Source organism: Leopardus geoffroyi, chromosome B3 (genome assembly GCF_018350155.1).
Source record: "Leopardus geoffroyi isolate Oge1 chromosome B3, O.geoffroyi_Oge1_pat1.0, whole genome shotgun sequence".
NCBI lineage: Eukaryota > Metazoa > Chordata > Mammalia > Carnivora > Felidae > Leopardus > Leopardus geoffroyi.
The window spans coordinates 88,284,792-88,298,290 of record NC_059337.1 but is presented as its reverse complement, the minus strand read 5'-3'; the positions used below and the strand labels follow the sequence as shown (position 1 = coordinate 88,298,290).

Here is a 13,499-nt window from a genome sequence, read left to right as displayed (position 1 = left end):
TAATAAAGTAGGTTCTGATATATAATTAATATTCCTATTAATTACAAAAGAAATATGTGAGAGGTGCCTGAGTGGCTTAGTCGGTAAAGCATCCAACTTCTGCTCAGGTCATGATCTCATGATTGGTGAGTTTGAGCCCCACATGGGGCTCTCTGCTGTCAGCACAGAGCTTACTTTGGATCTTCTGTCCCACTCACACTCTGCCCCTCCCCTGCTCATGCCCTCTCTCTCTCTCTCAAAAATAAACATTACAAAAAAAAGAAATATGTAAAACAATGATTAAATAAATAAAAAGTACAGAGGAGTTTTGCCGTTATTCTTTGAGCTTCCAAAATATCTAGAAATACTTTAACAATGTAGCTACCTGGAAAAATGTAGGAACATGGTTTGAAATAATAAAAATGTAGTTGAAGAAGTACTTTTTATTTTGGAAAATACTAAGGCCTGATATCGTGAATAGAAACAAGAGAAATGCCATCTGTACTATCTTTGTTTAAAATCTACAAGTACCCAGTTTCCAGTAGGTCACCAAACTATAACTTTATAGAATTATAACAAAATTTATCATGGTCTTCTAATATAACTTTATGAATTTTCATATACACCCCCAAGGATACATGGAATATTTCCACATTTTTTAATTAGTTATATTTCCAGAGCTGTCTACCTGCTGGATGATGGGCATGGGTACTTTGAAGATTATGGGTAGTTGGAAATAAACTTACCCCTGTGATTTCCAGAATTAAACAACTCTTAAAAAGTCATTATTAAACAGAGCTGTATTATTAAGGGTAAGCTAAGATATGCTATGGCAACAAATAAATCACAAAAACCTCTTTGACTTAAAAAAGCAATGGCTGGGGCACCTGGGTGGCTCAGTCGGTTGAGCGTCCGACTTCAGATCAGGTCATGATTTCTCAGTCTCTGAGTTCGAGCCCTGTGTCGGGCTCTGTGCTGACAGCTCAGAGCCTGGAGCCTGCTTCTGATTCTGGGTCTCCCTCTCTCTCTGCCCCTCTCCCGCTCACGCTCTGTCTCTCTTTCTCAAAAATAAATAAACATTAAAAAAAAAAAAAGCAATGGCTTCTTTCTTACTCACAAACTCAGTCATCCAACTTCACTTGGTGGCTTTCTTCCACATGGTATCTCAGGGATCCAGGATCCTTCCATTTTGTGATTTTGCCATCTTGAACATGTAGCCTCTGAAGTTAATATAGAAGGAATAGAGAATTTGTGAATGATAATGGATGTATTTTTTTAAAGCTCCTTTTGATGCTTTTTTTTAATGTTCATTTATTTTTGAGAGAGAGAAAAAGAGGGAGAAAACAAGTAGGGGAGGGGCAGACAGAGAGGGGACAGAGGATCCAAAGCAGGCTCTGTGCTGACAGCAGAGTATTATCTCCTCTGCCTACTAGCACTGGATAGAACCTAATCACATGGCTACAAACTAACTCCAAGGAAGGCTAAGAAATGTATACCCACAAAGAAGAAATACTTGGTGTCTAGATAGTGTCTAGCTAGGTTTCCATCACAAAAAACCCTATAGTATGTTCTGTGCAAAAATTTATTGTTAGTCCTGAACTAGGCCTATAGAAAGATGTGTAACATTTATCTTGGCTTCTGTAATTTCAGCAATAGCATGACTTCTTTTTTTTTTTTTTTTTAATGTTTATTTATTTTTGAGACAGAGAGAGACAGAGCATGAACAGGGGAGTGGCAGAGAGAGGGAGACACAGAATCTGAAACAGGCTCCAGGCTCTGAGCTGTCAGCACAGAGCTCGATGCGGGGCTCAAATTCACGGACCTTGAGATCATGACCTGAGCCGAAGTCGGACGCTTAACCGACCAAGCCACCCAGGCGCCCCTGCATGACTTCTTTAAATGAACACTAAACTGTGATTTTGTTCAAATAGGTAAGTACTGAACAACTGTGAGTATGAGGTCATTTTCCCTGACAATATGTAGAACATGTAGAACTCTTCTATCTTGCCTATTAATGCTGAATCATATGCTTTAACTCAGCAGAATGGAGATGAGACTGATACTGTTTTATGAAAGCTGAGGAGTTCAAGAGGTCTAATGACTAAATAGAAAGTTATCTCCCAGACCTACCTTGAAGGTAACCCAAAGGAGGGCTTGAGGACAGTCCAAGAATTCTCAAAAATTAATTTTGCAATTCTCCAACACACAGAATGATCCAGCTATAATGTTCTAAGTCAGCACTGTCCTATAGAAATAAACAGTGAGCCATATATGTAATGTTCTAATACCCACATTAAAGATAAAAAGAATCAGGTGAAATTTGAGTATATTTTATTTAAGCTAATATAATCACAGTGTCATTATTTAATTATATAACTATTAATTTCCTATTCGTTGCTGTAACAAATTACAAGACAATGGCTTAAAACAAACACATTTGGGGCACCTGGGTGGCTCAGTTGGTTGAGCCTCCAACTTCAGCTTTGGTCTTGATCTCATGGTTTGTGAGTTTGAGCACCACATCGGTCTCCTGCTATCAGTGTGGAGCCCTCTTCACATCCTCTGTCCCCTTCTCTCTCTCTGCCTCTCTCTCTCTCTCAAATAAAGTAAACATTTTAAAAAATAATTTAAAATAAATAAATAAAACACATTTAGTTATTTAATTATTCACTAATTCACTTATTTTTCTGTAGGTCAAAAGTCCAATGAAACCCTCACTTGGCAAAAATCAAGGTGTTGGCAGGGCTGTTCTCTCCTGGAAGCTCAACAGGAGAATCTGTTTCCTTGTGTTTTCCACCTTCTTGGAGGCCCCTTCCTCTATCTCAAAGCCCATTAACATTGCATCCCTCTGTGTCTTTTTTCTGTAGTCACATCTTCCTTTCCATTTTTAAGAACTCTTGTGTTGGACTGTCAATCTAACTCTATAATTTGGGAATTCTTTTTATCAAACTGTTCATAAGCAAAATAAACATAATCTTACTATCCCAACTGCTCATAAGCAAAATAAACATAATCTTACTATCCCATGCCCGACTTCTGCTCAGGTTATGATCTCATGGTTCGTGAGTTCCAGCCCTGCCGTGAGTTCGAGCCCCGAGTTGGGCTCTGTGCTGACAGCTCAGGGCCTGGAGCCTACTTCCGATTCTGTGTCTCCCTCTCTCTCTGCTCCTCTCCTGCTCACACTCTGTCTCTCTCTCAAAAATAAATAAAGATTGAAAAAAAAATTTTTTTTAAACAACCCACAAATCTCAGTGACTTAATACAATAAAAATTTGTGTTTTTTTCACACTACTGTCAGGTGTGAGCTGTCCTTGATGTAGCTAACATAACTATACCATCTGAAATATGAGGCATCCAAGGTCACTATGGAAGAAGAGAGATGGAGAATCACATCCAATGCTATTAAAGACCAGAACTGCAAGTAGTTTATATTACTTCTGTCTACATTCTGTTGGCCAAAATGAAGTACATGGCTCCACTTAATTGCAAGTGAGAGGAGAGGAGGTAAGTTTCATCTTTCTGTCTGCCCAGGAATAATGATTACACAGTATCACCTCTGACTTAAAGGTAGAGCTTTTCACACTCCAGAGTTCCCCAACTGGGACATGGACCTCTGGGGGACATTCTTACAAACGTCAGGTTCATGAAGTTTTCTTTACCATTCTCAAGGGAGCATTTTTTACTATCCTGGAACCTCCACTCTCATTTGACTATTTTTTTTTAATTTTTTAACGTTTATTTAGTTTTGAGAGACAGAGCTTGAGTGGGGAAGGAGCAGAGAGATAGAGGAAGACACAGAATCTGAAGCAGGCTCCAGGCTCTGAGCTGTCAGCACAGAGCCCGACACGGGGCTCAAACCCATGAAACCCAAGATTATGATCTAAGCCAAAGTCACAAGTCCAACTGACTGAGCCACCTCTCATTTGACTATTTTTTATTTTTTTTATTATTTTTTTTAAATTTTTTTTTAACGTTTATTTATTTTTGAGACAGGGAGAGACAGAGCATGAACAAGGGAGGGGCAGAGAGAGAGGGAGACACAGAATCTGAAACAGGCTCCAGGCTCTGAGCTGTCTGCACAGAGGCCGACGCGGCGCTGGAACTCACGGACCGTGAGATGGTGACCTGAGCCGAAGTCGGACGCTTAACCGACCAAGCCACCCAGGCACCCCTCATTTGACTATTTTTTAATGTGTACTAATTTTTAATTTTTATTTTCAACTGAGAAGATTAGAAGTTAAAATTCAAACCTGCAGAAGTGAAGGGATATCAAACAGTAATTAATTGTCATTAGTCAGGGTTTTCCTGAGAAATAGAACAATAGTATGGATGGCTATATGTAAAGAGATTATAAGGAATTGGCTGAAAAGTTCTAGGATGGGCAGTCAGCAAGCTGAAGATCCAAAAGAGCCTATGATGTAGTTCCAATCCAAGTTTGTAGGTTTGAGATTCAGGAGACCCAGTAGTGTTTCAGTCCAAAAACCAGCAAGCTCAGAACTCAAGAGCCAATCATTCAGTTCAAGTCCAAAGGCTGAAAAAAAACCCTATGTGCAGTTCATAGCAGTTAGGCAGGAGGGGTTCCCTCTTACTTGTAGGAGGGGCAGCCTTTTTGTTCTATTCAGGCCATTGGATGAGGGCCACTCATATTAGGGAGGGCAATCTGCTCTACTCAGTCCACCAATTTAAATGTTAATCTCACCCAAAATACCCTAACAAGGGTACCTGGGTGGCTCAGTCGGTTAAGCAATGGACTTGATTTTGGCTCAGGTCACAGGTCATGATCTCAGGTTGTGAGACAGAGCCCCCAAGTTGGGCTCTGCTCTGAGCGAGGAGTCTGCTTGGGACTCTCCCTCTCTCTCTCTCTCTCTCTCTCTCTCTCTCTCTCTGCCCTGCCCCTGCTCATGTGTGAGTGCACTCTCTCTCTCTCAAAGTAAATAAACTTAAAAAAATAAAAGACACCTTCACAGACACATCAAGAACAATGTTTAACCAAAAATCTGGGCACTCGTGGCCCAGTCAAGTTGATACATAATATTAACCATCACATAATCCAAAAAGCAGAGGATGAACTTGAGTGCTTATTTAATATCCAGATTTTTATTACTATGCAAATGAAAATCAGCATTCTAGTGTCTCTTGTGGTCCAGAAACCCCATAAAAAACAAAAAAAACCCCAACTTTGATACATGTAAGTAAAAAACTTATAATAAAGCCATCATTGGTACAGTGTCACTTAAAACAAAATTTTCAGAGGGGTGCCTGGGTGGCTCAGTTAAGCATCTGACTCTTGGTTTTGGCTCAGGTCATGATCTCATGGTTCAAGGGATCCAGCCCCATATGGGGCTCTGTGCTAGCAGCACAGAGCCTGCTTGGGATTCTCTCTCTCCCTCTCTGCCCCTCACCGGCTTGCACCCTTTCTCTCTTTCTCTCAAAATAAATAAATAAACTTAAAAAAATAAAAAAGAATGAGTTGTCCCAGAAACCTCCAAAAGTGCCCTTTATCATCCCTGCTTTCTATCATGACAAGCTCATCTTGTACATTTCCTGCCCTAGATCTAGGGTCAGCCATTTCTTCAAGGAGCCCTGCTTCTTTTTGTTGGAAAATAGCATTCAGAGACTACAGCACTGGGATGCCTCACCACTTTTGGACTGTCATTATTTCTATGCCCACTCTGTAGACAAAGCTAGGAAACATGTGAATTTTTGAAAGAACACTAAATTATGAATTCATATAGTTATTTCCAAATCAAATGAAATTAGAGTTTTCCCTTAAATTCTTTGATTTTATATTTTTATTTATATTTTATATTTTTGTATCTTTTATTACACAGAAAATATTTAATGAAATTAACATAATTACTTGTTTATGCATTATATATATACATATATACATATATATACACATATATACATATGTGTGTGTGTGTATATATATATATATATATATATATATATATATACACATAGTGCACAAAGTAGTTTCAAAGTGACAATACTAATATTACCACTAACAATAGAACTACCAATTACAACTGACTATTTTATTTACTTAAGATATATCCTGCCAGGAAGGTACATCAAATGATTGAGTTTTAAAGTCATTTCAAATATTTTTCTCTGTGTGGTTATACCATCAATGATATTCTCCAAAGTTCACTTGTATCTACTTGTTTCACATTTTTAGGGATTTTCTTTTCCTTTTGATTCAAGTTTGTTTATTTATTTATTTTTAATTTACATCCAAGTTAGTTACTATCTAGTGCAATAATGATTTCAGGAGTAGATTCCTTAATGCCCCTTACCCATTTAGCCCATCCCCCCTCCCACAACCCCTCCAGCAACCCTCAGTTTGTTCTCCATACTTATGAGTCTCTTCTGTTTTGTCCCCCTCCCTGTTTTTATATTATTTTTGCTTCCCTTCCCTTATGTTCATCTGTTCTGTGTCTTAAAGTCCTCATATGAGTGAAGTCATATGATATTTGTCTTTCTCTGACTAATTTTACTTAGCATACTACCCTCTAGTTCCATCCACGTAGTTGCAAATGGCAAGATTTCATCCTCTTTGTTGTCAAGTAATACTCCATTGTGTGTGTGTGTGTGTGTGTGTGTGTGTGTATACACACACCATATCTTCTTTATCCATTCATCCATCGATGGACATTGGGTTCTTTCCATACTTTAGCTATTGTTGATAGTGCTACTATAAGCATTGGGGTGCATGTGCCCCTTAGGAACAGTATACCTGTATCCCTTGGATAAATACCTACTAGTGCAATTGCTGGGTCATAGGGTAGTTCTATTTTTAGAGGAACCTCCATACTGTTTTCCAGAGTGGCTGCACCAGCTTGCATTCCCACCAACAATGCAAAAGAGATCCTCTTTTTCTGCATCCTTACCAACATCTGTTGTTGCCTGAGTTGTTCATGTTAGCCATTCTGACAGGTGTGAGGTGGTATCTCATTGTGGTTTTGATTTGTATTTCCTGGATGATGAGTGATGAGCATTTTTTCATGTGTTGGTTGGCCATCTGGATGTCTTCTTTGGAGAAGTGTCTATTCATGTCTTCTGCCCATGTCTTCACTGGATTGTTTTTTTTGGGGTGTTGAATTTGATAAGTTCTTTATAGATTTTGGATACTAACTCTTTATCTGATGTGTCATTTGCAAATATCTTCTCCCATTCTGCCGGTTGCCTTTTAGTTTTGCTGATTGTTTCCTTCACTGTGCAGAAGCTTTTTATTTTGATGAGGTCCCAATAGTTCATTTTTGCTTTTGTTTCCCTTGCCTTTGGAGATGTGTTGAGTAAGAAGTTGCTGCGGCTGAGGTCAAATCTTCCAGATTGTCCATTTTATTGGCATATAATTCCTCACAATATTCTCTTACTATTGTTTGTATTTCTGCTGTGTGGGTTGTGATCTCTCCTCTTTCGTTATTGATTTTATTTATTTGGGTCCTTTCCTTTTTCTTTTTGATCAAACTGGCTAGGGGTTTATCAATTTTGTTAATTCTTTCAAAGAACCAGCTACTGGTTTCATTGATCTGTTCTGTTTTTTGGTGTCAATAGCATTGATTTCTGCTCTAATCTTTGTTATTTCCTGTCTTCTGCTGGTTTGGGGTTTTATTTGCTGTTCTTTTTCCAGCTCTGTAAGGTGTAAGGTTAGGTTGTTGATTCAAGTTTTTTATATGAACCATTCACATGGTTCCAAAGTCAAAACTATAAAACAGAATGTAGTAAGTGAAGTCTTTTCAACCCTTTTTGTCCCTCAATTTCACAAAAAAAGGGCTTTTTTTAAGGGTACAGAATTGGACCAAATTGTTAAGAAAGCCTGATACCAGAGGGAGGTTCAACAGAACATTGTTGGTAATAGCCATAGGGGAAAAAATTAGCTATTAATGAATTAAGACATCATTCAAATCAGTTAAACATGTTATAGGTCCAACCTATAACAGAAAGAAATTTTCTTGTGGCGCCTGGCTGGCTCAGTCAGAAGAACATGTGACCCTTGATTTCAGGGTCATGAATTTGACCCCTACATTGTGTAGAGATTAAATAAATTAAAAAAAAAGAAATTTTCATCTTTCTGGTGAAGTGCCTTACTTGGTTTAACTATGATTCAATCAGTCACTGGATAGAGGAAAATAGTCACAGAAGTCTTCACTATAAACAAGAGGAAAACAAAGCAGCTTCTTGCAGACTGGAAAAATATCTCCAAATTTTCTATTTATAAACAACTAACTGAATATATGATGCAAGGAAAAATTCCTATTCAAAACAGCAAATGACACATGCACACAAACCCTAGGCCTACACTTAATAAAAATGTGCAGAAGCTGTAGGAAGAAAACTAAAATTTTACTAACATATATGATAGAAAAAATGGAGACAAACACTAGTTTGTTTAGTCAGAGTCAATATTCTAAAGATGTTGATTATTCCTAAGTTATAAATTCAATACAATCAACGTCAAAATTAGTTTTTTGGAAACTTGAAAAGTGATTCTAAAGTTTTCATTAAAATACATATTATCTTGGAACATTTGGAAAAGTATAATTGGGGGCATCCCTACCTGTGTGCCCCTAATCCCAGCTGGTCTGCCTGCAACCCCTTGAGTGACTACCCTAGCTCCCTGCACAACCCCACTTCCACCCCGACAAGAAGAAAGGAACTATCGTGAGCCAGGAGAAACTCGCCACACTGCAGGCACTAGTACGCACGGGTGGAAAAGGAACTGCTTGCAGAAAGAAGGTGGTTCACAGAATAGCTACAGTAGAAGAGAAAAAATCTTTAGTTCTCCTGAAAGAATATTAGGAGTCAACAATATCTCTCACACTGAAGAGGTGACTATATTTACAAATCAAGGAACAGTGAGGCATTATCACAACTCTAAAGTTCAGGTGTCTCTGGCAGCCAGTACTTTCACCATTACGGGCCATGCTGAGGCAAAACTGCTGACAGAAAGCCTACCCAGCATCTTAACCCAGCTTGGTACAGAAAGTGGGACTAGTGTAAGGAGACTGGCAGAAGTTCTGTCTAAACTCTCTGGGGATGGAAAAGCATCACTTGCTACTGAAGAGACTGATAATGAAGTTCCAGATCTTGTGGATAATTTTCATGCATTTCCAAGAATGCAACAATGTGATTGGAAGTTGGCTTCTGAAGAAGACGGAACTCAAAGAAGTTACTGGGAGATGCTACTTTACAGTAGCATCTGCTACTATTTATAACTGCTTTTTAAAATTTTGTTCATGAACCTGATAAAATCTAGATCTGATAGTTTTAAGCCCAAGTCCCCTAGCCACCAGCAGCTCTTTTCAGTTTTTTGCTTGTCACAATTCATTCTTCACAGCTAATTAAGCTGAAGAAGCCTGGGAATAAATTTTGAAACAGAGGTTAATGAAGTTCTTTGCCTAGTTAAAAAAACAACACATAATTGGGGGAGAATTTAGCACACTAGATATTAAAACCTACCATAACACAACCTTAATGCAACAGCACTCAATTGAATAGAGTCTATAAATAGACCAATGAAAATATGTTAATTTGCTCTATGATTACATTTCAATATAGGGAGAAAGACAAAACTATTCAATAATTATATTGGGATTATTAATAGCAACTTTTTTGAAAAAGTCGATTCCTATATCTTTTTATTTAACGAATCATTTTATGATAAATTAAAAATTAAATGTAAAACAACCTGAAGTATAAATGTCCCAGGAAGTATATTTGACTCTTTATTATGACAGGTAAGCTGAGAAAAGTGTCCTTATTAAAAAACATTAAGTGATGGACCTTAATATGCTCAAAAGACATACGAAAAAATTTAATTAAAAACAAAATATGGGGGCGCCTGTGTGGCTCAGTTGGTTAAGCATCCGATTTTGGCTCAGGTCATGATCTCACGGTTCGTGGGTTCAAGTCCTGAGTCAGGCCCTCTGACAGCTCAGAGCCGGGAACCTGCTTCGGATTGTGTCTTCTTTTCTCCTTGCCCCTCCCCTTGCTTGTGCTCTGTCTCTCAAAAATAAATAAATGTTAAAAAAAAAAAAAAAGCAAGAAATCTTAAAAGCATTTATGAGAGCCCAAGGAAACTGCTTTCAACTTAAAGGCAGAAGGTGAAAGAGTTTTTGCAGGGACAAATACCAAACAACTCAAATACTGTATCTGAGAAATGAATCAAAGGAAAAGAAATGAGATCCATAAAAATGTCCCTTAAGAGAAGTAAGCATTTTATGCATGATAAAATTGATGTTGTGGATTGTTGGACCAGAAAAGGAAGAAGCCACAGGCACTGAATTTTCCCTTTTAACTTAAAAATCAGGTGCCTTATATATACCATGAGAAATGTTTACATATGTTTATCAAAACACATGGACAAGTATGTTGGTAGTAGCACTGTTCATACTGGCTTCAAACTGTGTGGAAACCACACAAATGCCCATCAAGAATGGAATGGATACACAAATTGTGGAATATACACAAAGTGGAGTAATGCACAGCAAAAAAACATAATTACAAACTGCAAAATTAATGAACCCTCACAAACCTAATGTTGAACAAATATAAAAGAATCTGTTTATATAAAACATAAAACAGGCAATAACCATTATCCTGATTCCTAACAAAATGCCATGTTCATAGATTGGAAGACTCAGTGGGGTCGATTCCCAAATTAATCTGTAGATTCAAAGCAATTCAGTCAAAATCCCAACAATTTTTTTGTGTGTGTGGATATTCAAAGGGTGACTTTGAAATTTATATGAAAAAGCAATAGGCAAGAATACCAGCAGAGTCAAGTAAAGCAAGGTGGAAGAATCTGCTCTATCTGATATTAAGACTTAATATGAAGCTAAAGTATGTAAGACAGTGGTATCAACTCAAGCATAGAATAGACCAATGGAACAGATTAGAGAGCTTAGAAAGAGAACCATGAATATATGGATACTAGATATAAAAGATGGGACTGCAGAGTAATGTAGAAGGCACAAACTTTTCAGTAACTGAGATTGGGCAATTTTACATTCACCTGGAAAAAAGAAATGAGAAATAACCCCAAAATCACAGCATACACAAAAACCAATTCCAGGGAAATAATAGAGTTACATAAGAAAAGGTAACACAGCTTCTTAAAGATAAAATATGAGACTATTTTCTTGACCTTGAAATGAGGAGAGGCACTTAATTTTTTAAATTTTTTAAAATGTTTATTTATTTTTGAGAGAGAGAGAGTGGGGAGAGGGCTAGAGAGACAGGGAGACACAAAATCTGAAGCAGGCTCCAGGCTCTGATCTGTCAGAGCACTAAGCCTGACACGGGGCTCTAACCCACCAACTGCGAGAGGAGAGGAATTTTAAATAAGACACATAAGGAATTAACCATAAAAATATGGATAAACTTAATATTATAATCAAGAAATCTTTTTTAAGTTTATTTGAGAGAGTGGGGGAGGGGCAGAGAGAATCCCTCCGAGTCCACGTGGACAGGGCCAACAGCACAAAGCCCGATGCAGGGCTCGAACCCATGAACCATGAGATCAAGACCTGAGCCAAAATCAAGTCAGATGCTTAACTGACTGAACCACCCAGGTGCCCTACACATTTTTTTTTTTTTAACTTTATATATTTATTTTGAGACACAGAGCATGAGCAGGGAAGGGACAGAGAGGAGAGATAATCCCAAGCAGGCTCAGTGCTGTCAGCACAGAACCGGATGTGGGGCTCAAAATCATGAAACTGAGAGAGATCATGACCTGAAACAAAATCAAGAGTCAAGACACTTAACCAACTGAGCCACCCAGGAGCCCCTAATCAAGAAATCTTCTTAATAAAAAAAAAAAAATACCATTAAAAAAGTGAAAAGCCAAGCTACAAAGTAGAAGATATTTGCAGTGCATATATTCAATAGACTTATTTCCAGAATAAATACAGAATTCTTAAAATCAAGAAGAGACAGTCCCCAAAGAGGATATCTAAAGGTTTTTTTCTTTTTCTTTTTTTTTTTTTTTTAATTTTTTTTTTCAACGTTTATTTATTTTTGGGACAGAGAGAGACAGAGCATGAACGGGGGAGGGGCAGAGAGAGAGGGAGACACAGAATCGGAAACAGGCTCCAGCCTCTGAGCCATCAGCCCAGAGCCTGACGCGGGGCTCGAACTCACGGACCGTGAGATCGTGACCTGGCTGAAGTCGGACGCTTAACCGACTGTGCCACCCAGGCGCCCCTCTAAAGGTTTTTTTCAAAAAATGGAAAACATAACCACATTAGTCATCTAGAAAATCCACATTAAAAAATATGTAACTTGTGACCTAGTGATTACACTCTTAAATATACCATATATCCATGCATATGTTTACCAAGACATGAATGTTCTATAGCAGACTCGTAAGACCCTAAAATTGAAAACAATCTCAATATCCATATACTGGTGATAGATATTAAGTGACATACAAAAATGAGTCACAGAAACATGTGGGCAAAAGCAAAATACAAAATACATTATGATCTCATTTATGTAGAGTAAAAAATAGGAGATGAAAAAATAAACCAATGTTGAGAATGGATGAATCACTTTCAAAACTATGAAGGAAAGCAAGTAAGTGACTACCATAAAGTCAGGATAGCGTTGTATAGAAGATAAACTGACACACTGTAAAATTTTGAAATTTGAGCAAACATTGATTTGAATCTGGGCAGCACTAAACTCCTGTCAAGAGCTAGGGGAAAGGCTCTTATAGAGCAGACAGGAAGCAAAGCAAGGAAATTATTTGATTGGCTATAGCTGAAGCAATTGCCTTATCTGTGAAAGCCAAGTTGCTGTTTGTGATTGGCTGTCTGTAGGTTTTTCAATTTCCTAACCTTGAGGCACCTCAAGGAATTTACTCTGTTTTAGGTTTTAGTTTGCTGAAGTAGGCTGCCATGGATTAGAGCTTCCTTGTTTTAGTACGTGGTCATGGTAGGGCAGGAAAGGGAGGGAGAAATCATTGGAAGGGATTCTTGGGTCCTGGCAATGTTCTAGTTCTTCACCTCAGCAATTACATAGGTGTTAGCATTCTGACAATTCATAAAGTTGTATATGGTGTCTGTTAATCTCAATAAAAGAGCAATCTGTTTATCCATGTATGAGTCAGTTACTTAGGAATACATTTCCCAAATGATATCTAAGACCTTTATGGAAAAACATTAAAGGAAACTGAATAATGGAGATATTCATGTTCAGAGTTTGGGTCACTCCTAACCCACTCATATCCACTATCCCCAAACCTGTTCATTCTAGTCCTCATCTCAGCTAATGGCAATTCATTTCTAGTTGTTCAGGTAAAATCTTTACTCATCCTGACTTCTCACAACCACCATAGTCCACCAGCATATCCCCTGGGAAATATCTTTACCCAAAACCTGATGACCACTTTTACAACTTAAACATCTTGGTTTAAGTCATTATATTTTGCCTAATTATTGCAATAGTCTCGTTTCTATTCCTGCTCTTGGCCCCATTTCATCTTTTCTCAGCACAGCAGCCAGAGT

General features: G+C 38.0%; 1 pseudogene; it reads left to right on the top strand.

Moving 5' to 3' along the window:
* Window positions 1-7,661: 7,661 nt before the first annotated feature.
* LOC123583715 lies at window positions 7,662-9,203 on the top strand (annotated as a pseudogene).
* Window positions 9,204-13,499: the final 4,296 nt, after the last annotated feature.